Raw genomic sequence first — 26,480 nt, forward strand, 5'->3', positions numbered from 1 at the left:
TTTGTATGGAGTGTAGTATTTGTATGGAGGTGAAACAAGGACGATAAATAGTTTGGACAAGAAGAGGATAGAAGCTTTTGAAATGTGGTGCTACAGAAGAATGCTGAAGGTTAGACGGGTAGATGACATAACTAATGAGGAGGTATTGAATAGGATTTGGGAGAAGAGACGTTTGTGGCACAACTTGACTAGAAGAAGGGATCGGTTGGTAGGACATGTTCTGAGGCACCAATGGATCACCAATTTAGTATTGGAGAGCAGCGTAGAGAGTGAAAATCATAGAGGCAGACCAAGAGATGAATACACTAAGCAGATTAAGAGGGACGTAGGTTGCAGTAGGTACTGGGAGATGAAGAAGCTTTCAGAGGATAGAGCAGCATGGAGAGCTACATCAAACCAGTCTCAGGACTGAAGACCACAACAACAACATATTTCTGGTATCTTTTGACATATAAATATGAAAAAGAATCATGATATTTATGCGCTGTTTTTCATGGTTGCTCTGTTTTCTTCTGTTGTGATTTAGGTTTAAATTGTTTATTCCAGTTTTGCCAATTGAAAATGGCTTAAGGCCGAAAGCTGGATCATATAACAATAAAATAATAATTAGTACAGTCAAGTTGCAGCAGAATATTTTAAAACAGTTACAATGACTGTGGCTTCAGCCAGAACAAAAGTTATCAAGATACAAGTTTGTTGATACCGTCATTAAAGAGAGTTTGATCTTGTTGACGGAGTCACAGTCTCAGCTCTGCTTGCACCGCTTCATCACTATAAAAGTATAGTACTTGAAGGTACACTACTGGCCATTAAAATTGCTACACCACGAAGATGACGTCCTACAGACGCGAAATTTAAACGACAGGTAGACGATGCTGTGACATGCAAATGATTACCTTTTCAGAGCGTTCACACAAGGTTGCCGCCGGTGGCTACACCTACAATGTGCTGACATGAGGAAAGTTTCCAACCGATTTCTCATACTCAAACAGCAGTTGACCGGCGATGCCTGGTTTAACATTGTCGCGAAGCCTCGTGTAAGGAGGAGAAATGCGTATTTTCACGTTTCCGACTTTGATAAAGATCGGATTGTAGCCTATCGCGATTGCGGTTTATCGTATCGCAACATTGCTGCTCGCGTTGGTCGAGATCCAATTACTGTTAGCAGAATATGGAATCGGTGGGTTCAAGAGGATAATACGGAACGCCGTGCTGGATCCGAACGGCCTCGTATAACTAGCAGTCGAGATGACAGGCATCTTATCCGCATGCCTGTAACGGATCGTGCAGCCCCTTCTCGATCCCTGAGTCAACAGATGGGGACGTTTGCAAGACAACAACCATCTGCACGAACAGTTCGACGACGTTTGCAGCAGCATGCACTATCAGCTCGGAGACCATGGCTGCGGTTACACTTGACGCTGCATCACAGACAGGAGCGCATGCGATGGTGTACTCAACGACGAACCGCGGTGCACGAATGGAAAAACGTCATTTTTTCGGATTAATCCAGGTTCTGTTTACAGCATCATTATGGTCCCATCCGTGTTTGGGGACATCGCGGTGAACGCACATCGGAAGTGTGTATTCGCCATCGCCATACTGGCGTATCACCCGGCATGATGGTACGGAGTGCCATTGGTTACACGTCCCGGTCATCTCTTGTTCGCACTGACGGCACTTTGAACAGTGGAGTTACATTTCAGATGTGTTACGACCCGTGACTCTACCCTTCATTCGATCCCTGAAAAACCCTACATTTCAGCAGGATAATGCACGACCGCATGTTGCAGGTCCTGTACGGGCCTTTCTGGATACAGAAAACGTTTACTGCTGCCCTGGCCAGCACATTTTCCAGATCTGTCACCAATTGAAAACGTCTGGTTAATGGTGGCCGAGCAACTGGCTCGTCACAATATGCCAGTCACCTCTCTGAACTGTGGTATCGTGTTAAAGGTGCATCGGCAGCTGTACCTGTACACCCCAGCCTTCCAAGCTCTGTTTGGCTCAATGCCCAGGCGTATCAAGGCCGTTATTACTGCCAGAGGTGGTTGTTCTGGGTACTGATTTCTTAGGGTCTATGCACCCAAATTGCGTGAAAATGTAATCACATGTCAGTTCTAGTATATTATATTTGTCCAATGAATACCCGTTTATCATCTGCATTTCTTCTTGGTGTAGCAATTTTAATGGCCAGTAGGGAATTTTTAAACAAATGGAAAGCAGATGCGGGCCAGTCGGGACAATGTGGAGAGAGTGAACGATGACAGTGAACCCAGGGCGAAGGAATGTTCCAGATGTCGCAGCGCCCTTGGGTCGCCTTGTATTGCCATGCTGAGGGCGAGGGTCGATCAATGTGTGAACGGACTTTCTTAATTCTAACTCGATTACAGAATGGTGTTCCTCACGCACCGACAGAGTTAAGTTACGCATCACTCTGTTACACGCTAATGTTCGGAGCCCTCGTTCAGCAGAGGGTTGCATATGTATATACATGAAGAATAAAGGTGTCGAATGTTAAGATCGTTTGTTTTCATTAAAATATTTTCATATATAAATTTTGGAGGAATTGCTTTCCAGGACTCCCTTGTACTTAAATGAAGGTGTACAGCTTGTGCAAGACTTCTACGTACTATTTAGCTGCCAGGGAGGAAATATTAAGATACATACGAATGATGTGTATCTTTTAGTGGTCATAGGACAGTAAAAAGATGAAAATCTTCGGCAATTTATGGTTCAGTGCTACTTTAATCATATGGAATAGAGAGTCCTCTGCCATATACAGATGAGATCAGTACGGCGGCAAATGCGAAGTAGTTTAGACATTTCACGACAAATGATTCAGGGCACACTTACGACTAGTGATTAGCGTTTCAAAATGGTTCAAATGGCTCTGAGCACTATGCGACTTAACTTCTAAGGCCATCAGTCACCTAGAACTCAGAACTAATTAAACCTAACTAACCTAAGGACATCACGCACATTCATGCCCGAGGCAGAATTCGAACCTGCGACCGTAGCGGTCGCTCGGTTCCAGACTGTGGCGCCTAGAACTACACGGCCACTCCGGCCGGCAACATTTCCATATTCTAACTTTGTTCAAATTGATATTCAGTTGATAACGTTTGCTTGCGTGGCGGGATGGACCGCGATGCTGTGGGAAAGCATTGTTGCAGTTTATAATGAAGAGCCTCCATTTATTTTCATTGGTGGGTTGGGATGATTTGGGGGAAGAGACCAAACTGCGTGATCATGGGCCTCATCGGATTATTGAAGGATGGGGAAGGAAGTCGGCCGTGCCCTGTCAGAGGAATCATCCCGGCATTTTCCTGAAGTGATTTATGGAAATCACGGAAAACCCAAATCAGGATGACCGAATGCGGTATTGAACCGTCGTCCTCCCTAATGCGAGGCCAGAGTGCCAACAACTGTGCCTCCTTACTTGGTTCATGGATGGGTTTCCAAGTGAACTGTAGTATTATTTCACACATGAGTTCAAATAACGGGTACTAACGTGAACGCGAAGAAACGTGTACTGTGAGGAACGCGTAGTCTCTTAAGATGAACTATTCACAACTTTTTCAGCAAACAGACGAGGTCATTAGAGGGAGAGCACCAACTCAGTTGGAAAAAGACGGGCGAAGCCATGTTTTTTGGAGAATTCCGGCATTAATCAGCAGAATATGAAGAAACTATGGCTGGACGCTTGGTTTCTAGCATTAACTCCTTTAAACATTGGTACAATGCCCTAAACCACCACCATCTTGTTTGGTCAGTAAACAAAAAGGTTTGGGGTGTGGATTGCCGTATGCATTATTAGTAAATATTTCTACAGTTTTGGACATCTCGGCAGCCGGATATTTCCACTGCTAGGAAATACTCTTGGACCTTCACTAGCTGTTAGTGCTATGTTATATACAATGTTGAAGTTCACACGTCGATATGCTAGGTGGCTACAGCGAAATACCTGGGCTTTAAAATAAACCCTTGGAGGCAAACAACAGCATTATCAAAAATCAAACGCTCTAAAAGTGGAATAGAGATGGATGGAAATATGCAGAATGAAGCAAAGTACCAGTAGCAATGGTAAATTGGCATTTACGGAGAATAGGAATGTGCGTCACAATAGAAAGGTTTTGGTCAGGAAAGGGCAGACGGAATATATTTTTTATTTGTTACTATTATTTTTGATGTACGGTCTTACGTTCTATAGAAACGTGGACTCTGAGCAAAGTTTGTAAGTACAGACTGGAAGCTGTTGAAGTTTTGGTGTACTGACAACAGGAAATGTTAACACTTGCCGACGTGGGAAGAAATGATGAAGTGCTAATAAGAGGAGGTTGAGGCAAGCAATTACGGGAGGTAATAAAACAGGAAAAATGCTGAACATTTTCTGCAAGAAACAAAAAAGAATACAGTCCCAATGGAACAAATACTTTGGGAAGATGTGTTATTTAGAATTAAATGCTATGTGCAAAGCTTTTTACTAGATAAGTTAATCAGTCTTCGTATATTTGTTTGCTCTTGACACACGTTGTATACAGAGAACACAGGAGGATCGAAACCTCGCATTAACCTGCTATGTATCAGGTTACATAATATTGATGTATTTATTACACCTTCTTGGTAAACTTCACATTTTTCCAATAACATACAGTGTGTTACCTATCCGTAGAGCCAAAATTATACATACAGTCAAGGATGCTGAACTGAATATTTTAGAATCAATGCTAGGAAATGAAAACTTCAGCTGGTAAAAGACCAATCCCGAGTTATTTCTGTGAGATATGTATTTATATGTTTTACAAAGGGTAGTTGCTTGCCTCATCAATGTTGTATGTTTCACCTTCAAACCAACACACAATCATGTTCTACCCTAAGGCGACGAAAGTCACGGGATAGCGATACGCACATATGTAGATGGCGGTAGTAAAGCGTACACAATGTATAAGGGGGCAGTGCTGTCGCGGAGCTGTCCTACATTGATTCCTGCAGTTATATCGCAAATTGTTGCTTGTCTGTGAGCACTGACCAATCTACAAAAACGCCGCTGGGTAGGAGAAATTGAGTACTTCAACACACACGCAGCTTACCACTGTTCTCGACAACAACGCATTCGCTCAGAAAATTTGTAGGATATTGTTTTCCGTTGTGCTGGAGAACTCGCCCCTGAAATCCACAAATCCACACCTCCATAAATCTAGTGTAAAAAGATTCGATAGATTATCAGAATTGTCTTTATTATAATCATCTTCATGTGCAATTAACTGGGGAAAATAAATTGGAATCAACAGTTGTAGTAATGCATGTACTGAGACTGTCGGTCATTGGTTCTATGAACTGAGGTTGTTCTTAAATGGTATAAGTTGTTTATGTAAAAAAAAAAATACTACCAGTGCTTAGTTAATTTTGATCATAACACGCGTTACTCAGTATTTATTATTATTTTTTAATTATAAGACATGTTAGATGATGACTATACACGTCATAGTGATTGTAAGGAACTCTGATTGAGGTCACTTTAATGGAAAATCTAATTTCTTCTGTGCAGTCGGATTTCGAAGTTTCGCAAAACGCATTTCTCTTTCATATAATTCCTCTTGTGAAAAGTGGCACCGTGCAGGTACAGAAGAAAGCGAGAAAGATTTTTTTAAATAAAAAGATTGCGCAGTGATACCACTGGAATTGCAGTGCAGAAGGCATGCACATACAATGACCGCAACAACGTATGCACAGGCCCCACTTCGTATTCGTCTGCACATCAGACGCTATTTCTGCGCTGGTTTGATCCTCTGTGCGTTGGGGACTCACTAGACACGCTACGGAGCGTCCATTTCGCATTGGTGTAGAAGCAATGAGTCTCTGACTCCTGGCTCCTCCTCTAGCCCACGGACCTCCTAAAACTTGGAGCTGTGCAGCTGACGGTAACGCGGCAGCAGCAGCAGCAGCAGCAGCATCGGTGCAACTCGACTACGAGATAGTGGCGTCGCAGACTAGGTTAGCACAAACTTGCATTCGAGGACGACCGCTCAGTGCGTAGAAGCGCATAAGCCCAAACACTGCCAGTCATGTGTGGGAAGAATAAAGCGGACAAGAAGGAACTTGATTACGACACACAGACTAAACTTTCAACTTAAAATTATCTATGAAAGTTTCTTGCAATTACCGCAGCCAGTCGCCTTTTGGTTGCAGTAGTTTGAAGAAACCTTTATTCATCACAGTCGTACTGTTCCTTGTCCATAATGGTTAAAATTTTAAAACAAACTATATTTACACAAACATTTAATAAATTAACACAGTATTTCAGCAGGCGTGTATCATTCACAAGTGTTTAAGACCAGGAAGACCAAACAATAAAAAGACAGCGAGGAAAATACACTGACGGAAGAAGAATAGCAACACCAAAAACTAACTGTGCGACATAAACAAAAGCTGGCAGATGTGTTTCTCCACATGGAAGGTGATGCCTGTTACAAATTCATGTCAGTCTTATAAGAGTGGCACTTGTAGCGCCACTATGACGATGCAAGTCAGGTCTGCTTTAAATGCATAATGTAATGGTGGTGAGCGCTAGTTACCTCTGAGAGTGAAGGTTGCCGTTACCACGACAATGGCGCAATTATTAACGCCTCACAGATCTACGAGAAGCCACATATTCCTTCTGCGAAACTGCATAAAGGCTTCACACGAATCTATCCACTGTATGTGATGGCTGGCAGCGGTGTTCACGAGTATGTAAGGGTAGTAGGGAAAATTCTGTATGGCCCCACTCTCCATTGTTGCCAGATTTATTAAATATGGCAGCTTGAAGATGGCGGCTCCAAGATAACAGCAGTAGATATGGTAATATTGCAATGACACCATGGTGGAAAATTCTAATTTTTGCTGGAAAATAGGACAATTGGGCTACTGCCACTAACCTAACTCCTCCCCTCCGAACCTTCCCCCTCCCTTTCTACAGAAAATGGTGGGAAGTTCACATTTTGGCAGAGAAAAGGTCACTAGGGCTACCTTCACTAACCTAAGAAAATAGTGGGGAAAAAAGGTCACTTGGGCTACCTCCACTAAGTCATCCGACTGCTGCCTCTTCCTAGGAATTGCAGGGAAAGCTAGTGCTTGGCTGCTGAATAGAATGGATGGAAGTCTTTGTTTTGCACGCAGTCTTCATTTAAGCAGTTAGAGGCATTAGCTCAGTCCAGTGTTTTCACCAAGAGGTCTGGAGTCCAGCTGACCTAGTACACAGTACTGCCACCAGAGGGTGCTGTCGTCCATTTCGTGACGTAATACAAGATGGCGGTCTGAAGGGGGTGAAATGACTGGAAAAGGACTCAGCTTGTGCTGCACTGCTAGAGAGAGGAAGGAGTGTGCTTTATTTACATTGGAATAACTTATTTAAGGGTGGATTTCACGTAGTTCATTTATTACACTGATACAAAACATGCCCTGACATTCTTGCGGTCACGCTACATAGCATACAGACCTGCAAACAACTTGTAAATTGTCCAAAAATAAAGCGCTTAAAAGGCTCTGCAAACACGATCACAACCTTAAACAGCCGAAAATAAAGCAGTGCAGAAACATTGTATGTAAAGAGCACTTCCAAACTATCATCAACCACAATGTATCAGAGGCTCCAACGAACGCACGTGCCGACGCTGCCGCGAGCCACTGCTGAACACAAGAACGCAGGGGTGTGAGCTATTGCTCTCAGGCCGATGCTGTGTACAGCCAGTAGATGAAATTCACGTCTATTTCCTGGTATACAGCTAGAATTCTTCAAGTGTTATACTGACATCAAATGTTGATGTAAATAAGGGCCAATTCACCCTTTGGTCCAGCAAAGACGTAATAGCCAAGCAGTTAAAAGGTTCTCAATGCTATACTGCCATCACAGGTCGCGGTCTAGAAATCTGTTGCATTGTTTCCCAGAATAGCACAGGATGCATTGTTCCTAGCGATCCTAACAGGACATGTGAGATGCCTGTGACTGCACACGTGTTTACAGTGACTGACGTCTATCTTGAACTCCAGTGTCCAAGAGATATGTCTGCATAGTGGCTCACACAAGCAGGCACAGATAAAAGGTTCTCAGTGTTATACTGACGTCACATGTCTATGTAAATAAGAGCCAAGTATATCTCTCGAAAATAGTAAAGTGTTGCATAAATAGTTAACGGTTACTTTTATAGTAGCTTTCGTGATGTCTCAGCTTATCTGTATGGAAATTCTTATCCTAAGAGGAGCTGTTTACGAAAATAGCCCAGAATAACACCGATTCCATTCTTCCTTATGGTCCTAACGAGGCACCCCGTCCGTCACATGTTACCCTTCCTGGAAATCGCGAAGTCCTGCTTTCAACATACGTCTCAGAAACGGTAAACGTTCTCGCCGCTATGTAGAGACTCCCACGTCCCAGCAAAAAGGCGGTCTTGAAAACGAATGGAGCATTCTGATCGGCTCTTACTGAATTTATCCGCCAAATTACTGATGGTGCCATTGTTGAAGCACTGTCCACTTTTTCTTTCTTTCTGCGGGCGAGACTTTCAGCGGCAAGAATGTTTTGTACAGATCGTCATATTGCACTGACAGATAAACCCTGCAAAAGTGGCCTACATATCATCAGTTACACTGCTCTGCCACTGAGAACGGAATCTTGAATATTAGAGACTGCCGAAAGTCACAAGTCATCCACTCCCGACGTGTGACCAGAATACCCTCAGTGGACCGAAGTCACTCTCAGAACTGTTGTACAAAGTCGGGGTCGGTTCCCCTTGACACAAAGGCTTCACTCTTTCTGCCCCTACCTGCTTGCTTGCCCCCTTACTACACCTATCTCCAGATGTAATTTCACATGATTTCCCAGAATATCATGCCATTTTCGCGAGACACTCTTACATATACCGCGAAGACTGTTGTACAAAGACTGGGTTGATTCCCCTTGGCACAAAGGCATCACCGTTTCTGCTCCTGACCAATTTGCTTGCTTGTTTCCTACACTCACCTTCAGACTCTGGGACTACAAGAAGACATGTATTTTCACATGGTTTGCCAGAATATTATACCAGTTGCGCCATACTTCTCAATATCAAGCACATAGCAATATCGCTTGCATTGCAGTAACACTCGCGTAACATAATTCTGAAGATATAGACTGGAAAGTATTTCTCTGGCAACCCGAAACTTTATCGAGGTGTAGCGTACTGTAAACCACTGAGTGACTATAACCTTATCCCATCTGCGAAGACCTTTACGTGATAACTCGAAAAAAATAGAGGAAACTGATATTTCCAGTCGCAAATACCAATGTCGGTGATGTAGGAGATTCCAAATCATCTCTATGATTCAGTATTTGTAATGCATTCTGTCTCAATGCCAAGTCATAGGTTCGGTTATATATCGACTGCATTACAGGCGATGGTTGATTGAGAAGGATCAATAACGGTAGATTGTGTACTGATTGAGGTCGTAAGAAATGTACACTAGCTTTTTAGATCCCTAGTGCTACGCTTTCCGGTAGAAATGATGTCTGTGATTTGGAATCAGGTCTTTCCATACAACCACATACCTGCATTGTATATTATGGAGAAGTTCTTTAACGATTACAGCCACTAGTGAATCATACTTCTGGCACTCGCACGTCTCTAAACGAGTCACATTTTTCGAATCTATCTGCTACAGTAGGATTTCAGATCGTCCCTATGCCTCTTGTAACTGCTGCCATTTCTGCAGCTTTGCGCATGTGATCGTTCCAATTTAAGTCGGAACTGAACAGAAGTCGAAGAGCTGTATCTGCCAACGTCTGCATCCCTTGTAGAGACAGAGTGACCGGAGTTTGTGCGATAGGGCCGTGTTTTGACCATTCGGTAGAAATGGGAACAAGTTCTAGTAGCTCTGCCAGGAATGTACAATTTGTAAGGTCAGCGCCAAACGAAGCCTGCTCCTACAACACGAGGTAGTAGACAAGAGAGTATGGGAACTGGGAGAAGAACGAGGATTTTGCTACAGCCGGATATTACTTCTGTTTTACTCGATGACCTTCCTTCTATTACTACGAGCTGTGACCTTTCTGACAGCAAATCACGAATCCAGTCGCACAACTGAGGCGATATTCCATAGGCACACAGTTCGGTTAGAATACGCTTGTAAGGAACGGTGTCGAAAGCCTTCTGCAAATATATATATATATATATATATATATATATATATATATATATATATATATATATATATATATAATCATTTTGGCATCCTCTGTCGATAGCACTCGTTACTTAAAGAATATAAAGAGCTATTTGTGTTTCACAAGGACGATATTTTCTGAATCCGTGGTGGCTATGTGTCAATAAACCGATTTCTTCTAGGTACTTCGTAATGATCGAACACAGTATATGTTCCAAAACCCTACTGCAAATCGACGTTAGTGATATAGGCCTGTAATTCAGCGCATAACTCCTATTTCCCTTTTTAGGTATTGGTGTGGCTTGAGCTATTTTCCAATCTTTAGGTATGGATCTTTCTGTGACCAAACGGTTGTATATAATTGCTTTACGACTCGCCTGGGCCCGTCGACACCGATGTTCGATTGATGGTGATAGGCATCAAGTTGCCTGGTCGGACGATTCTTGTTTCAAATTGTATCAAGCGGATGGACGTGTACGGGTTTGGGGACAACCTCGTGAATCCATAGACTCTGCACATCAGCAGCGCTCTGTTCAAGCTGGTGGAGATTCTAGAACGGTGTGGGCGCTTGCAGTGGGCGTGATATGGGATCCCTGATATGCGTAGATACGACTCTGAGAGGTGACTCGTACGTAAGCATCCTGTCTGGTCACCTGCATCCATTCATGTCCATTGTGCATTCCGTCGGACTTCGGCAATTCTAGCGGACAATGCGACACCCCAGACGTCCATAATTGCTACAGAGCGTCTCTAGGAACACTCTTCTGAGTCTAAACGCTTCCGGTGGCCACCAAACTCCACAGACATGAATATTATTGAGCATGTCTGGGATGTCTTGCAACGTGCTGTTCAGAAGAGATCTTCATCCCCTCGTATTCTTACGCATTTATGGACAGCCCTGCAGGGTTCATGGTGCCGATTCCCTCCAGCTCTACTTCAGACATTAGCCGAGTCCATGCCATGTCGTGTTGCGGCACTTTCGCGTGCTCGCGGGGGGCGTACGCGATATTGGCACGTGTACGAGAATCTTTGGCTCTTCAGTGCATACGTCCATGCATTTCTTAAACAGTGTGATGTGGGAGCCAACTGCCGCTTTCGACAACTGCCGTTGGTGCTCGCAGCCATCTCGTATACTATGTTGTGGCACACGTGTCAAACGCACAAGTGACTTCGTTTCTGAACGTTCAGCAGCACGTGGAACTCGGCACACATAATGTCGACGTTCGAAAGGTCGAATTGCTTGCCGACGGCATTACATCGATACCCAAGAGACTCCAACAGCAGCTGGATGGTTGGAAGTTACGTTGGTTGATTTTGGGTAGGGGACCAAACAGAGAGGACAGCCGCTGTGGCCAAGAGGTTCTAGGAGATTCAGTCTGGAACTGCACAACCGCTACGGCCGCAGGTTCGAATTCTGCCTTGGGCATGGATGTGTGTGATGTCCATAGGTTAGTTACATTTAAGTAGTTCTAAGTATAGGGGACTGATGACCTCACATGTTAAATCCCATAGTGCTCGGAGCCATTTGAACCATTTGAACCTAACAGAGAGGTCATCGGTACCGTCGGGTTAAGGAGGGATGGGGAAGGAAGTCGGTCGTGTCCTTTCATAAGAACCATCAGGTATTTGCCTGAACGGATTTAAGGAGATTACGGAGAACCTACCCCAAGATAGGCGGAAGAGGGTTTGAACCGTCGTCCTTCCGAAAGCGAGTCCAGTGTGCTAACCACTGCGCCATCTCGCTCAGTCTCCGGGAAAGGTTACTGTTGAAATTCCGAGAACGTATGTTCGAAGAAGAGATGAGTTGAGTATGCCTCGTGAAAGGACCATGACGGAAAAACCAGAGAAACGTACAGTAGTCATTTATTCCACGCTTCATTCGCGAATAGATCACAGCAGGGGGAAGACGACAGGTGATACAACGGATATCCTACGCCAGACACCGTAATCTGACTTGCAGAGAGTAGACATAGATATGTGGAAGTAATTAAAGATTAAATCAGAAACATACGCTGTTAATTTTTTACAGACACGATCACAGAACGGGTTCAATTGGGCTCCCAAAAATTTTTGACAACATTTTGAAAATTGAAAAGTAAGATAACTGACTGTGTCAAGTATATGGATATCTACATGAAACTGAAACAATTTAGTAAGAAATGGAAGACTAAAAATTAAGACGAAGTAAAGTTTCAAAGTAATCCCGGAATAAAACTGACAGGAGAAGAAAGGATATAGAAGCCGAACAAGTGGAAGGAAGGCTTGCAATCTGTGGATTCCACATAAACTAAACTGTGTACGTAAAAAATAGTAATGATTTAGTGTCGCTCAATGACCTAGAGCAAGTCTTTGAAAAACTTCGTGGTACGACCGAGAGTCAGTTCAGAAACCATTTGATTCCCTGTCACGCTCTTTGCCGTTACACCAATAGGCCTAACGTGAGTACACAGCTTTGATGTTGTGACTTAGCGAGTATCAAAATACGTGACACATATCTTTTTATTGCCCTGACGTAGAAGTTTAAATGTGTACACCGTCTAATGGATCGTAAGCTTTAGTGTCTGACATTAATTTAAACTAGAAACCCTTACCGTTCACGAAAAAAAAGGGGTCATTGCAATCGGACACAGAGACGTGCGGAGTACAAAGCGATCCTGTAAGGGTTCCGTTCTTACCGGGACCTGAAAAAAGTGAACATGCATTATGTTGCAGTCGTCCTTGGCTGACCTGTATCGAAAAGAAGCCGAAAGTCACGTACAAATGTCAATAAGAAGGCTCTATAAAAATTAAGTGAACATTTGAAAACTTTTGTCTCCTCTTCCTGTAGCTACATGCTTTTAAGCATATTCCACTGCAACACTAGTTTAGTTAAGGCGGCGTTTCTGGAAAACGATGAAATAATTTGTATAGAATAAATTAAGCTCTGTTGAAAATGTGATGTGAATAGTGTGAGTGTTTGCAGCAACGGAGAAAATTTGTTTCTTTCTGCGTCTGACAACAAAAAATACGTGCACGCTCCGGGCTCCTCTGCCCTAACAGCGTTTCGAGGAATATTCCAAGACAGGTAGCCGCCATCTGTTTGCAGTCTAATTTACATGACGCCGCGGGACAACATCTACTTTCCGTTAAAAAGCATAATGAAGGTAGCTAGCTACAGCGCCAACAGGCGAAACCTGGGTTTTTGTCTATGATATGAATTTTACTTAGGAAAACTAGCAAAATCTGACAGTAAGACACTGTAATCCTGTGTGACACTAAATTGCAAAATACCTGCTTATCTTAATTAGCGTAATAAATTTAATCTTTTACTTCTCTAAGCTTCAAAATAACCCTTTTTGCAGAAGGAATCATGGTTTTGATTTCCGACAGTTTTCTGAAGGCCTCAGATGTGTCGAAACTTCCTTTTCTTTTTTTTTTTTGGTCATCAGTCTACTGACTGGTTTGATGCGGCCCGTCACGAATTCCTTTCCTGTGCTAACCTCTTCATCTCAGAGTAGCACTTGCAACCTACGTCCTCAATTATTTGCTTGACGTATTCCAATCTCTGTCTTCCTCTACAGTTTTTGCCCTCTACAGCTCCCTCTAGTACCATGGAAGTCATTCCCTCATGTCTTAGCATATGTCCCATCATCCTGTCCCTTCTCCTTATCAGTGTTTTCCACATATTCCTATCCTCTCCGATTCTGCGTAGAACCTCCTCATTCCTTACCTTATCAGTCCACCTAATTTTTAACATTCGTCTATAGCACCACATCTCAAATGCTTCGATTCTCTTGTGTTCCGGTTTTCCCACAGTCCATGTTTCACTACCATACAATGCTGTACTCCAGACGTACATCCTCAGAAATTTCTTCCTCAAATTAAGGCCTGTATTTGATATTAGTAGACTTCTCTTGGCCAGAAATGCCTTTTTTGCCTTAGCGAGTCTGCTTTTGATGTCCTCCTTGCTCCGTCCATCATTTGTTATTTTACTGCCTAGGTAGCAGAATTCCTTAACTTCATTGAATTCGTGACCATCAATCCTGATGTTAAGTTTCTCGCTGTTCTCACTTCTACTACTTCTCATTACCTTCGTCTTTCTTCGATTTACTCTCAAACCATACTGCGTACTCATTAGACTGTTCATTCCGTTCAACAGATCATTTAATTCTTCTTCACTTTCACTCAGGACAGCAATGTCATCAGCGAATCGTATCATTGATATCCTTGCATCTTGTATTTTAATTACACTCTTGAACCTTTCTTTTATTTCCATCATTGCTTCCTCGATGTACAGATTGAAGAGTAGGGGCGAAAGGCTACAGCCTTGTCTTACACCCTTCTTAATACGAGCACTTCGTTCTTGATCGTCCACTCTTATTATTCCCTCTTGGTTGTTGTACATATTGTATATGACCCGTCTCTCCCTATAGCTTACCCCTACTTTTTTCAGAATCTCGAACAGCTTGCACCATTTTATATTGTCGAACGCTTTTTCCAGGTCGACAAATAATATGAAAGTGTCTTGATTTTTCTTTAGCCTTGCTTCCATTATTAGCCGTAACGTGAGAATTGCCTCTCTCGTCCCTTTACTTTTCCTAAAGCCAAACTGATCGTCACCTAGCGCATTCTCAATTTTCTTTTCCATTCTTCTGTATATTACGCTTGTAAGCAGCTTCGATGCATGAGCTGTTAAGCTGATTGTGCGATAATTCTCGCAATTGTCAGCTCTTGCCGTCTTCGGAATTGTGTGGATGATGTTTTTCCGAAAGTCAGATGGTATGTCGCCAGACTCATATATTCTACACACCAACGTGAATAGTCGTTTTGTTGCCACTTCCCCAATGATTTTAGAAATTCTGATGGAACGTTATCTATCCCTTCTGCCTTATTTGACCGTAAGTCCTCCAAAGCTCTTTTAAATCCCGATTCTAATACTGGATCCCCTATCTCTTCTAAATCGACTCGTGTTTCTTCTTCTATCACATCAGACAAATCTTAACCCTCATAGAGGCTTTCAATGTATTCTTTCCACCTATCTGCTCTCTCCTCTGCATTTAACAGTGGAATTCCCGTTGCACTCTTAATGTTATCACCGTTGCTTTTAATGTCACCAAAGGTTGTTTTGACTTTCCTGTATGCTGAGTCTGTCCTTCCGACAATCATATCATTTTCGATGTCTTCACATTTTTCCTGCAGCCATTTCGTCTTAGCTTCCCTGCACTTCCTTACTAAAGCACATCTGTGCCAGAATCAACTGGCCTTTTCTTTTGTTGTATACTAAAAATCCTCAAGTAGACGATATAAGACTGGAAATTAGACCTACACATCTTTGTTGTTTCTGTGTAAAGAGTCTCTTACATGTTGATGGGAATGGACTGTCAAAGAAGAAATTGTTTTATCCACATTTCAGTCTGGTGCGTAATTTTATGTGATTGACTTGTGCTGCTGTAGGCCAGGGGTTCCCAAAATTTTCCCTTCGCTCCTCCTGACTCTCTCTCCCCAACCAGTTTTTCTTTCCATATTCATCATTTCTCACACATTATACAATGGGTCAACAACATCTTTTAATTTCTAACTATTGCAACTATCAATTAAAACAGTAATCCTTTGTAAGTGTCCTTCACGCACATCAGAGTTTAAAAAATTTGTTAAATAATCACAATGTTTTTAAATTGAGAGGTGTTGAAAGTTCACTATTATTACTCCACGGCAAGCAGGAGTGATTATATGGCGGCAGCTTCGCTACCGTAACAGATCATCGACAGGACTAGTGTAGACTGATTTTGCTACTTGATGGCAGTTCTTTGTTAGAGCAGGGTGTAAGTAGTTGGAGGAAATGTTCGAAGAAAAGCAGTTGACATGGTATATGAAAGTGGACATACCCTTCACACTGTCCAGTCACATTAACGTGAGCACCTGTCAAAAGCCTGAGTGGCCACTTTTACAGGGCGGACCACTGCGTGAACTGCAGGAAGAGAATCATTGAGGCTCTGGAAGGTACGGACAGGGATGTGCAGCCGTGCGGACTACATTGCTGTGCACTAAGTTTCTCGACTGAGGATGAATGGCGCGACAATCCGATCGAGTTTGTCCCACAGGTTACCGGTTGAGTTCGGTGGCTGTGGCTGAGGAGTGTGGGGGAGGGGGCGGTGGGGGGAGGGGGTGGAAGGATCTTGACGGTAACATATTCACAACATGTAGGCTGAGGCTGATCATAGTCTCCAAGCATAGATGCATAACTGTGTTGATACATTTTCCCTTCCATAATAACGAGATAACCCAGGGAATGCCACTAAAAAATTCCCAGACGATAACGCTAGCAAGGTGTTTACTTTCAGCCGTTTCACTCTGTACGCTCCAACGACCATCTTTCATTTAGTCAGTGGCTATTCCACTTTGACGTCGAACATAGGCGGTGGTGATATCGATATGATTTGACCGCGTATTATTATGGAGACTGATATTGCTGTTTGCTTCTGGCTTTCATATATGTGAACTGTATTCCGAGTTTCTTTTCATGTTGAAATTCAAACAGTGTAAGTGGATAGCTGATGGGCAGTAACCAGTCACATAAAAGCTGTGACTTTTAAACTCTGTCAACTGAAAAATTTCACCGCTGACCAGCAGAGCAGCATGGCCAAATGAGTAGCTTGTAGAATGGTAGAGGCTGACTGTACATTGTTGCAGCTGTTGTCGATTATATTCCTAAAGATGTCATGATATACCTAACCATACTTAATGTGGATTTCTCAAGATTCTCATACTAGTAACTAAGGTAAAAAAAGAAATACGGCGCCGGCTGGTGTGGCGGAGCGGTTGTAGACGCTTCAGGCTGGAACCGCGCGCGACCGCTACGGTCGCAGGTTCGAATCCTGTCTCGGGCATGGATGTGTGTGATGTCCTTAGGTTAGTTAGGTTTAAGTAGTTCTAAGTTCTAGGGGACTGATGACCTTAGATGTGCTCAAAGACCCATTTTTTGAAAGAAATACGGCAGTATGAGCAAAACATCTAGGCGTGATATGCAGTCAACTCTGTAATAGTTGAAACGTTTCAGATGTTCAGATATGTTATACCAGTGGAGTCTCACTGATGATAGCAGAGATGTGCTGAAAATGGATTGTCGAAGAAGCAGAGATGTTTCTTTTTAGCAAAAAGGGAGACGAATGTTCTAAATGTAATTTTTTAAAATTAGAAACTGATATCCCACTCTATTATTACATAAAGACCAACCAGACTTGATCGAGTTTTAAGAGGGTCCAATTTGTGAGTAGTCTTTCATCGTCATGTTACGTATATTACTGACTTGACGGCCAACGGTATTAGATTCAGTTGGTTACGCTCATTTACTTTTCTCACCCTGAGAGTACACCGTGCCATAGTACTCTAAAACAACTAAGTATGACGTAAGCGTATTTCATTGCCCATGGTACCGATGTGTCGGTTTCAGATACTGCGATAAAAGTAACTCTAACTAATGTTTTTCTCTTTTTCTTCTGACTGGTTTGGTGCGGCAAACCACAAATTCCTCTCCCGTGCAAACTTCTTCAACTCAGACTAACACTTGCGATCTACGACCTCAGTTACTTTCTGGACGTATTCGACTGCCTTCCTCTGCAGTTTTTTCCCTCTACATCTCCCTCTAGCACCATGGAAGTCATTCCCTGATCTCTTAACTTATGTCATATCATTTTGTCCCTTCTCCTTGTCAGATTTTTTCCACAAATTCCTTTCCTCTCCGATCCTGTGAAGAACTTCCTCATACCTTACTTCATCAGTCCACCTAATTTTCAACATTCGTCTGTAACACCACATCTCAAATGCTCCGATTCTCTGGGGTTCCGGTTTTCCCAAAATCCATGTTTCACTACCATATGATGCTACGCTCCAAACGTACATTCTAAGAAATTGCTTCGTCAAATTAAGGCCTATGTTTGATATTAGTAGACTTCTCTTGGCCAGGAATGCCCTTGTTGCCAATGTTAGACTGCTTTTGATGTCGTCCTTCCACCTTCCGTCATTGGTTATTTCCCTGACTAGAGAGTGCAGTTCCTTAACTTCATCTATTTTGTGGTCATCAATCCTGATAAGCCTCTCGCTGTTCTCATTTCTGTTATTTCTCATCACTTTCTTCTTTCTTCGATTTACTCTGTCAAGCCCTCGCGGTTGGCCTTTCGGCCTAACGCACGGCTTTCCGGGCGGAAAGGAGCGCCTGGTCCCCGGCACGAACCCGCCCTACGGATTTGTGTCGAGGTCCGGTGAACCGGCCAGTCTGTGGATGATTTTTAGGCGGTTTCCCATCTGCCTCGGCGAATGCGGGCTGGTTCCCCTTATTCCGCCTCAGTTACACTATGTCGGCGTTTGCTGCGCAAACATGTTCTCCATGTACGCGTACACCAACATTACCCGTGTTCGTGCGGTAGCGTTCCCCCTTCACGCGCCCGGGTTCCCGGGTTCGATTCCCGGCGGGGTGATGACTGGGTGTTGTGTGATGTACTTAGGCAAGTTAGGTTTAAGTAGTTCTAAGTTGTAGGGGACTGATGACCATAGATGTTAAGTCCCATAGTGCTCAAAGCCATTTTTTTGACCAACATTACCCTACCACGCGAACATAGGGGTTACACTCGTCTGGTGTGAGACGTTCCCTGGGGGGTCCACCGGGGGCCGAACCGGGCAATAACCTTGGGTTCGGTGTGGGGCGGCGGAGGTGTGAAGTGGACTGTGGTAGTCGTCGTGGGGTTGTGGACCACTGCGGCTGCGGCGGGGACGGAGCCTCTCCGTCGTTTCTAGGTCCCCAGTTAACATACAATACAATACAATACAATACTCTCAGTCAAAGAAAAAGTTATATACTCATAACACTATTCATTCCATTCAGTCTTCTCTACTTTCACTTAGGCTAGCAATATCATCAGCTAATAGTATCATTGATATAATTTCACCTTGAATTTCAGTTCCTCTCCTGAACCTTTCTTTTGTATCCATAATTACTTCATCAATGTACAAACTGAACAGTTGGGGCAAAAGACTACATCTCTGTCATACACCCGTTTTAATCCGAACAGCTCGTTCTTGGTCGCTCACTCTTATTTTTCCCTCATGGCTCTTGTACATATAATATATTTACTGTCTCTCTCTAAAGCTTTACCCCTATTTCTCTCAGAATCTCGAATATCTGACACCATTTTACATTGTCGAACGCCTTTTCCAGGTCGTCAGACCTATGAACGAATCTTATTTTACTGTAGCCTTGCTTCCATTATCAACTGTAATGTCAGAATTGCTTCTCTGGGGCCATCAATATGGAATGTTCTTTGAAGGGAGACAGGAAAAGTAACCATTGGGTTAGGAAGTATTTCTATTAAAGAGAACGAGACCATCCTAACCAACAGTACACAAGTAGCTAATGTATTTAACAACCATTTCTTAATTGTAGGAGAAAAAACTGGTGAGAACAGTTCAAAAGAAAAAGCCAGGCAATACATGGAAGAGTCTGCCTGGAAAAAATTTAGTCACATTAAGTTTCATCTAAGAAACTCTTGTGAAATAAGTGAAATTATTAAACCTTTGAAAAATAAATGTTCTGTTGGAATAGATGACACCTCTAATGGGGTATTTATTTTCCCAGACAGGTTAAAATATTGTCAGGCTCTCTGCAAAAAGGGGGACACCACAGATGTCAGTAATTATCGGCCAGTACCCTTGCTTACAGCATTTTCAAAAATCTTCAAGAAAGTAATGTACTCAAGAGTGGTTAGCCATCTCAACATTAATGGGATACTTGGTAAATCACAGTTCGGATTACAGAAATGCTGTTCCACTGAGACAGCAATATACAATTTCTTTGTCCACATAACAGAGTCTTTAAATAGTAAAATGTCAGCAATAGGAATTTTCTGATACCTGTCCAAAGCATTTGATCATGTGAACCATGACATTATGTTACAGAAATTACAATTCTATGGTATAAATAGAATAGCATATGAGTGGTTTAAGTCATATCTACAGAACAGAAAGCAAAAAGTTTCCTTGTATGGATCAAGTGATTGAAATAAGTTTGCTTCATCTAACTGGGGTGAAATTACATTAGGTGTTCCTCAGGGTTCTATCATGGGTCCCCTTCTGTTTTTGATATATGTGAATGACCTCCCTTCCTATGAGAAACGGGAAGCTGAACTGCACTCTTTGCTGATGATACAAGCATCACTATTAATCCAATAAAAGAAACTCCAATTAAAAAGGATACAAATAAGGTCTTTGGAAAAATAATTAATTAGTTTTCTGCAATTTAGCTTGCTCTAAACTTTGAAGAAACACAGTAAACACATTTTCTGCTGCAAAAAGTGCAGGTCCTTCAATAAATACGAAGTGTGACAGTAATGTAGTGAGACTGATGTGAATAAAAATGTTGCATACCGGTTTAGTCAAGTTTAGTGTTGTTTCCTTCAAAGTAGTTCCCCTCTGGCTGCACACACTTTTTCCACCGCTTCTGCCATTGATGGTAGCTTTCTGAAACTCATCTTCTGTAATATCCTCCGAGACCCTCGTCACAGCTTTTTGGACATCTTATGTTGTTTGAAAATGGAGTCCCTTGACCGCTGTTTTGACTCTTGGAAACAGAAAAAAGTCGCACAGAGCGACATCTGGTGAATAAGGTGGCTGTGTTAGGACTGAAATTTGTTTTTAGGTTATAAATTACTGTACTGACAGAGCAGTATGGGATGGCGCATTATCGTGATGCAGAGTCCAGTTATCAGCAATGTTGGCGTGGACACAAAGAATTCTTTTACGAAGTCTTTCTAAAATATATTTGTAATAATATTGGTTAAATGTTTGTCCAGGAGGCACCCACATTTTAAGAACAATTCATTTGGAATCAAAGAAGCAAATAAGCATGCATTTCACTTTTGACTTTGACATGCGAGCTTTCTTTGGTATGGGTGATCCCTTTGAGCACCATTGCGAACTTCGGCATTTTGTCTCTGGATCTTACTGAAAAAACCAACTTTCATCACCAGTGATAACACGGCTTAATTCTGGATTGATCTCCGTTCTCTGTAACAGATCGGCTGCCACATTTTCCCATGTTTCTCGCTGTTGTCGTGTGAGATTTTTGGGGACCATTTCTGCACAGATCTTTCTCATACCAAGATCTTCAGTTATTATTTGACGAACGATATCTCGATTGATGTTCAATTCTTCTGCAATAATTTTCACGGATACTATTCGATCAGATCATACGATTTCACACAACCTGGCCAAGTTGACATCCGTGCGTGAGGTTGATGGTCGTCCACTGCGGTCTTCACGTTCAATATTCGTTTTGCCTTCACTAAACATTTTATGCGAAAGAAAAACTTGAGCTCTTGACATAAATTCCACACCAAAAGCTATATGAAGCTTACCGTAAGTTGCAGTCGTGTTTTCACCCAATTTAACGCAAAAGGAATGGCATACCGTTGCGCAATATTATGCGGTTCCATTTCCGTGACGAGAGACACCAACACGTGTTAACTTATTACAGCACAACTCACGTCTGAGCAGTTGCATTGATGTGCCGCTTCGACTAGAAGCTGCTTATAGACCAAGGTCTATGACATTGTGCCTACGCAAATCTGCAGGGTTGCCACATCTAATTACTTTACTGTCGCACCTTGTATAACACATCAACAGAAGTCAGTAGACAGGGTAGAGCATACTAAGTTTTTGGGTGTACAAATAGATGAGAATCTTAATTGGAAAATTCATATTTTGGATCTTCTAAAGCGGCTAGGTTAAGAAACATTTGCAATCAGAATAATTGCCAATTCTGAGGATACAGAAATTAGTAAGCTAACATACTTTGCATACTTTCTCTCTCTGATGTCAGACAGAATAATATTTTGGGGTAACTCAACATTTAGACAAAAAGTATTCACTGCTCAAAAGAAAGAGGTTAGAATAATGTGTGGGGTTCATAGTCATACATCTTGTAGGCATCTTTTTAAAACATTGGGAATTCTTGCAACAGTCTCACAGTACATTGACTCACTAATGAAATTAGTTCTCAACAACATGAACCAGTTTAAAAACAACAGTGACATTCATAGTTATAATACCAGAAAAATGAAAGACTTACACTGTCCTTTACTCGACATATCTTTGGCTCAGAAAGGAGTAAAACATGCTGCTATAAAAATTTTCGACAAATTACTGGATGAAATAAAATGTCTGACAGACAGCAGTAATAGCTTCAAAAATAAATTGAAATCATATCTCCTTGACAGCTCCTTCTTTACCATAGAGGAATTATTGAATAGGAATAAATAAATCTATAAATATTGTATATGCATTTTGTGACATTTAAGGGAATGTGGTACATAATAGAAATATTAATCTTAATTCTGTATTGTAATGTGTATATATTCAAAAATCTTGTTTCATATATGCATTTCTTGTTCGCTTGACACGTTCCACGTCATAACGGCTACTGTACCGTACGATTGTTCAATGGAACACGCAACCAACTAACTAACTAACTAACTAACTAACTAACTTGCCTTTCATGGAGGCAAACTGATCGTCATCTAACACAAATTTCTTTTCCATTGTTCTGTATAGTATTCTTGTCAGTAACTTGAATGAATGAGCTGTTGGGCTGATTGTCAGCTCTTGCAATCCTCGGGCTAGTGTGGATGATATTTTTCCGAAAGTCAGATGGTAAATTCTACACACCATTGTCGCCAGTCTCCTGGAATGTCATCTATCCCTTCTGCCTAATTTGATGTTATGTATGTCCTCCGAAGCTCTCTTAAATTCTTATTTTAATACGGGATACTCAATCTCTTCTAAATAAACTCCTGCTTCATCCTCTATAGGCACCGGCCTTGCCGCAATGGATACACCGGTTCCCGTGAGATCACCGAAGTTAAGCGCTGTCGGGCGTGGTCGACACTTGGATGGGAGAACCATCCAGGCCGACATGCGCTGTTGCCATTTTTCGGGATACACAGCCTCATGATTCCAATTGAGGAGCTACTCGACCGAATAGTAGCGGCTTCGGTCAAGAATACCATCATAACGACCGAGAGAACGGTGTGCTGACGCCACGTCCCTCCTACCCGCATCCTCCTCTGAGGATGACACGGCGGTCGAATGGTGCCGGTAGGCCACTCGTGGCCTGAAGACGGAGTGCTTCTTCCTCTATAACATTAGACAAATCTTACCCCCTGACAGAGGCCTTCAGTGTACTCTTTCCATCTATCCATTCCCTCCTTTGTAGTTAAAAGCAGAATTCCCATAACACTCTTAATGTTACGAACCTCGCATTTAATTCCACAGGAGGTTGTTTTGACTTTCCTACATACGGAGACAGTCCATCCGACAATCAATTCGTTTTCGACTTCTTCAGTTTTTTCATGCAGCCATTTCGTCCTTAGCTACTAATTTCATTCCTCAGAGACTTGTACTTCTCTCGCACCTCCGAGCGCTTGGCTACGACGCACGCCCACCAGACACCGGTGGACGACCTGGGCCCTGCCCCGCTTGAAGTCATCACTGACAGCGCTGCAGGGGGCTCTCTCAGCTCACACTGCAGCACACCGTGATGCAGCACCATCACAGACTGATCTCTTATGACGAACACTTGGCATGACACGGTATCTGATTGCATGTTACCCGCTTCTAACATAACCCATCCTTGCATGACCTATCGCAGTCAGCAAGATGTCCACTACCGCTCTTGCTAATCGACCTAACTATTGCAGAGGTTTTTTTCCATTTTATCCTTGCCTTGGTACTTTTTCCCCTCTGCCCTTCGAACCGCTACCCTTCGTTCGACTTTCGACCCAATCTATCTCTAGATGAGCGCGTATAAATGGTTAACCTTAACCACACGTACGCAAACATCGCAGTACCCACATCCTGCGACACCTCACTAACCCGTAGGCAGAGATGGCAGTAGACCTTTTGAATTGGCCATCATGCTGGTGTGGGCGTGGAGGGGCTACACCTCTAAAATAAAAACAAACTTGTATTTCTGTATTCCTGAATTTCCCTGAACAGTTTTGTACTTCCATCTTTCATCGAGCAACTGAAATTTTTCTTCGTTTACTATAGTTTCTTCGCAGTTACCGTCTTTATATCTATGTTTTTCTTTCCAACTCCCGTGATTGCCGTTGTCCTTTCCTCTTCAACTCTACTGCCTACTGAGCTATTCCTTATTGCCGTATCTATAGCCTTAGAGAAATTCAAGCGTTTCTCGTCATTGCTTAGTTCGTTCTTATCCCACTTCTTTACATACTGATTCTTCCTGACTGATCCCTTATACTTCAGCCTACTCTTCATCACTACTACTTTGTGATCTGAATCTACACTATGTGATCAAAAATATCCAGACACCACCCAAAACATACGTTTTCAATATTAGATGCATTGTGCTGCCACCTACAGTTGAGTACTCCATATCAACGACCTCAGTAGTCATTAGACATCATGAGAGTGCAGAATGGGGCGCTCCTCGGAACTCACGGACTTCGAACGTGGTCAGGTGATTGGGTGTCTCTTGTATCATACGTCTGTATGCGAGATTTCCACACTCCTAAACATCCCTAGGTCCACTGTTTCCGAAGTGATAGTGAAGTGGAATCGGGAAGGGACACGTATAACACAAAAGCGTACAGGCCGACCTCGCCTGTTGACTGACAGAGTACGCCAACAGTTGAAGAGGGTCGTAATGTGCAGTAGGCAAACGTGTATCCTGACCGTCACACAGGAATTCCCGACGATCCACTGCAAGTACTATGACAGTTATGCGGGAGGTGAGAAAACTTGGATTTTATATTCGAGAAGCTGCTCATAAGCCACACATCACGCAGGTAAATGCCAAATGACGCCTCGCTTGGTGTAAGGAGCGTAAACTTTGGACCTCTGAACAGTAGGAAAACGTTGTGCAGAGTGACGAATCACGGTACACAATACGGCGATCCGATGGCTGTGTGTGGGTGTGGCGAATGCCCGGTGAGCGTCATCTGCCAGCGTGTGTAGTGCCAACAGTAAAATTCAGAGGCTGTGGTGCTATGGTGTGGTCGTGTGTTTCATGGAGGAGGCTTGCACCCTTTGTTGTTTCGCGTGGCACTATCTCACCACAGGCCTACATTGATGTTTTAAGCACCTTCTTGCTTCCCACTGTTGAAGAGCAATTCGGGGATGGCTATTGCATCTTTCAACACGATCGAGCACCTATTCATAAAGTACGGCCTGTTGCGTAGTGATTACACTACAATAACATCTCTGTAATGGATTGGCCTGCACAGAGTCTTGACGTGGATCCTATAGAACATTTTTGAGATGTTTTGGAACGCCGACGTCGTGCCAGGCCTCACAGATCGACATCGATACCTCTCTTCAGCGCAGCACTCCGTCAAGGATGGGCTGGCGTTCCCCAAGAAACCTTCCAGCACCTGATCGAACGTATGCTAGCACGAGTGTAAGCTGTCATCAAGGCTAAGGTGGGCCAACACCTTATTGAGTTCCAGCATTACCGACTGAGGGCGCCTCGAACTTGTAAGTCATTTTGAGCCAGATGTCTGGATACTTTTGATCACATTTTATATATCTGCTCCTGGGTACGCCTTTCAGTCCAGCATCTGATTTCGGAATCTTTGTCTGACCATGACGTAATCTAACTGAAGTCTTCCCATATCACTCGCCCTTTTCCAAGTATACCACTTCCTGGTGTAATTCTTGAAAAGAGCAGTTGCTATACTAGCTGAAATTTCTTCTCTTCACTCATTCCTTGTACCAAGCCCATATTCCCCTTTTTTTCTACTCCTTCCACCACAACCGCATTCCAATCCCCGATGATTAATAGATTTTCATCTCCCTTAACGTATTCTCTTACTCTTTCAATATCCGCATATATTTTCTCTTCATCTTCCCAAATCAGCAGGTATATCTGAATTATCGTTGTAGGAGTTGGTTTGCTATCGATTCCGATAAGAACAACCCTATCACTGAACTGTCCACAGTAACACACTCTCATCTCTACCTTCCTATTCATAACGAATCCTACTACCATTACAAAATTCTCTGCTGCTGTTGATACCGCATAGTAATCTCATCAGAAATCCTTTCCGTCTTTCCATTTCACTTCAGTGACTCCTGTTATATCTACCTTGAACTTTTGCAATCCCCTTTTCTGATTGTCTAGCTTTCCTGCCACGTTCAGGCTTCTGAGGTTCCTCTCCCCGACTCGTAGAACGGTATCATTTTGTTGGTTACTCAGTCTTTTTCTCATGGTCACCTCCCCCTTGGCACTCCGCTTCAGGAGATCCGAATGGGGG

The sequence above is a fragment of the Schistocerca nitens genome, chromosome 4 (assembly GCF_023898315.1).
Source record: "Schistocerca nitens isolate TAMUIC-IGC-003100 chromosome 4, iqSchNite1.1, whole genome shotgun sequence".
Classification (NCBI taxonomy): Eukaryota; Metazoa; Arthropoda; class Insecta; order Orthoptera; family Acrididae; genus Schistocerca; species Schistocerca nitens.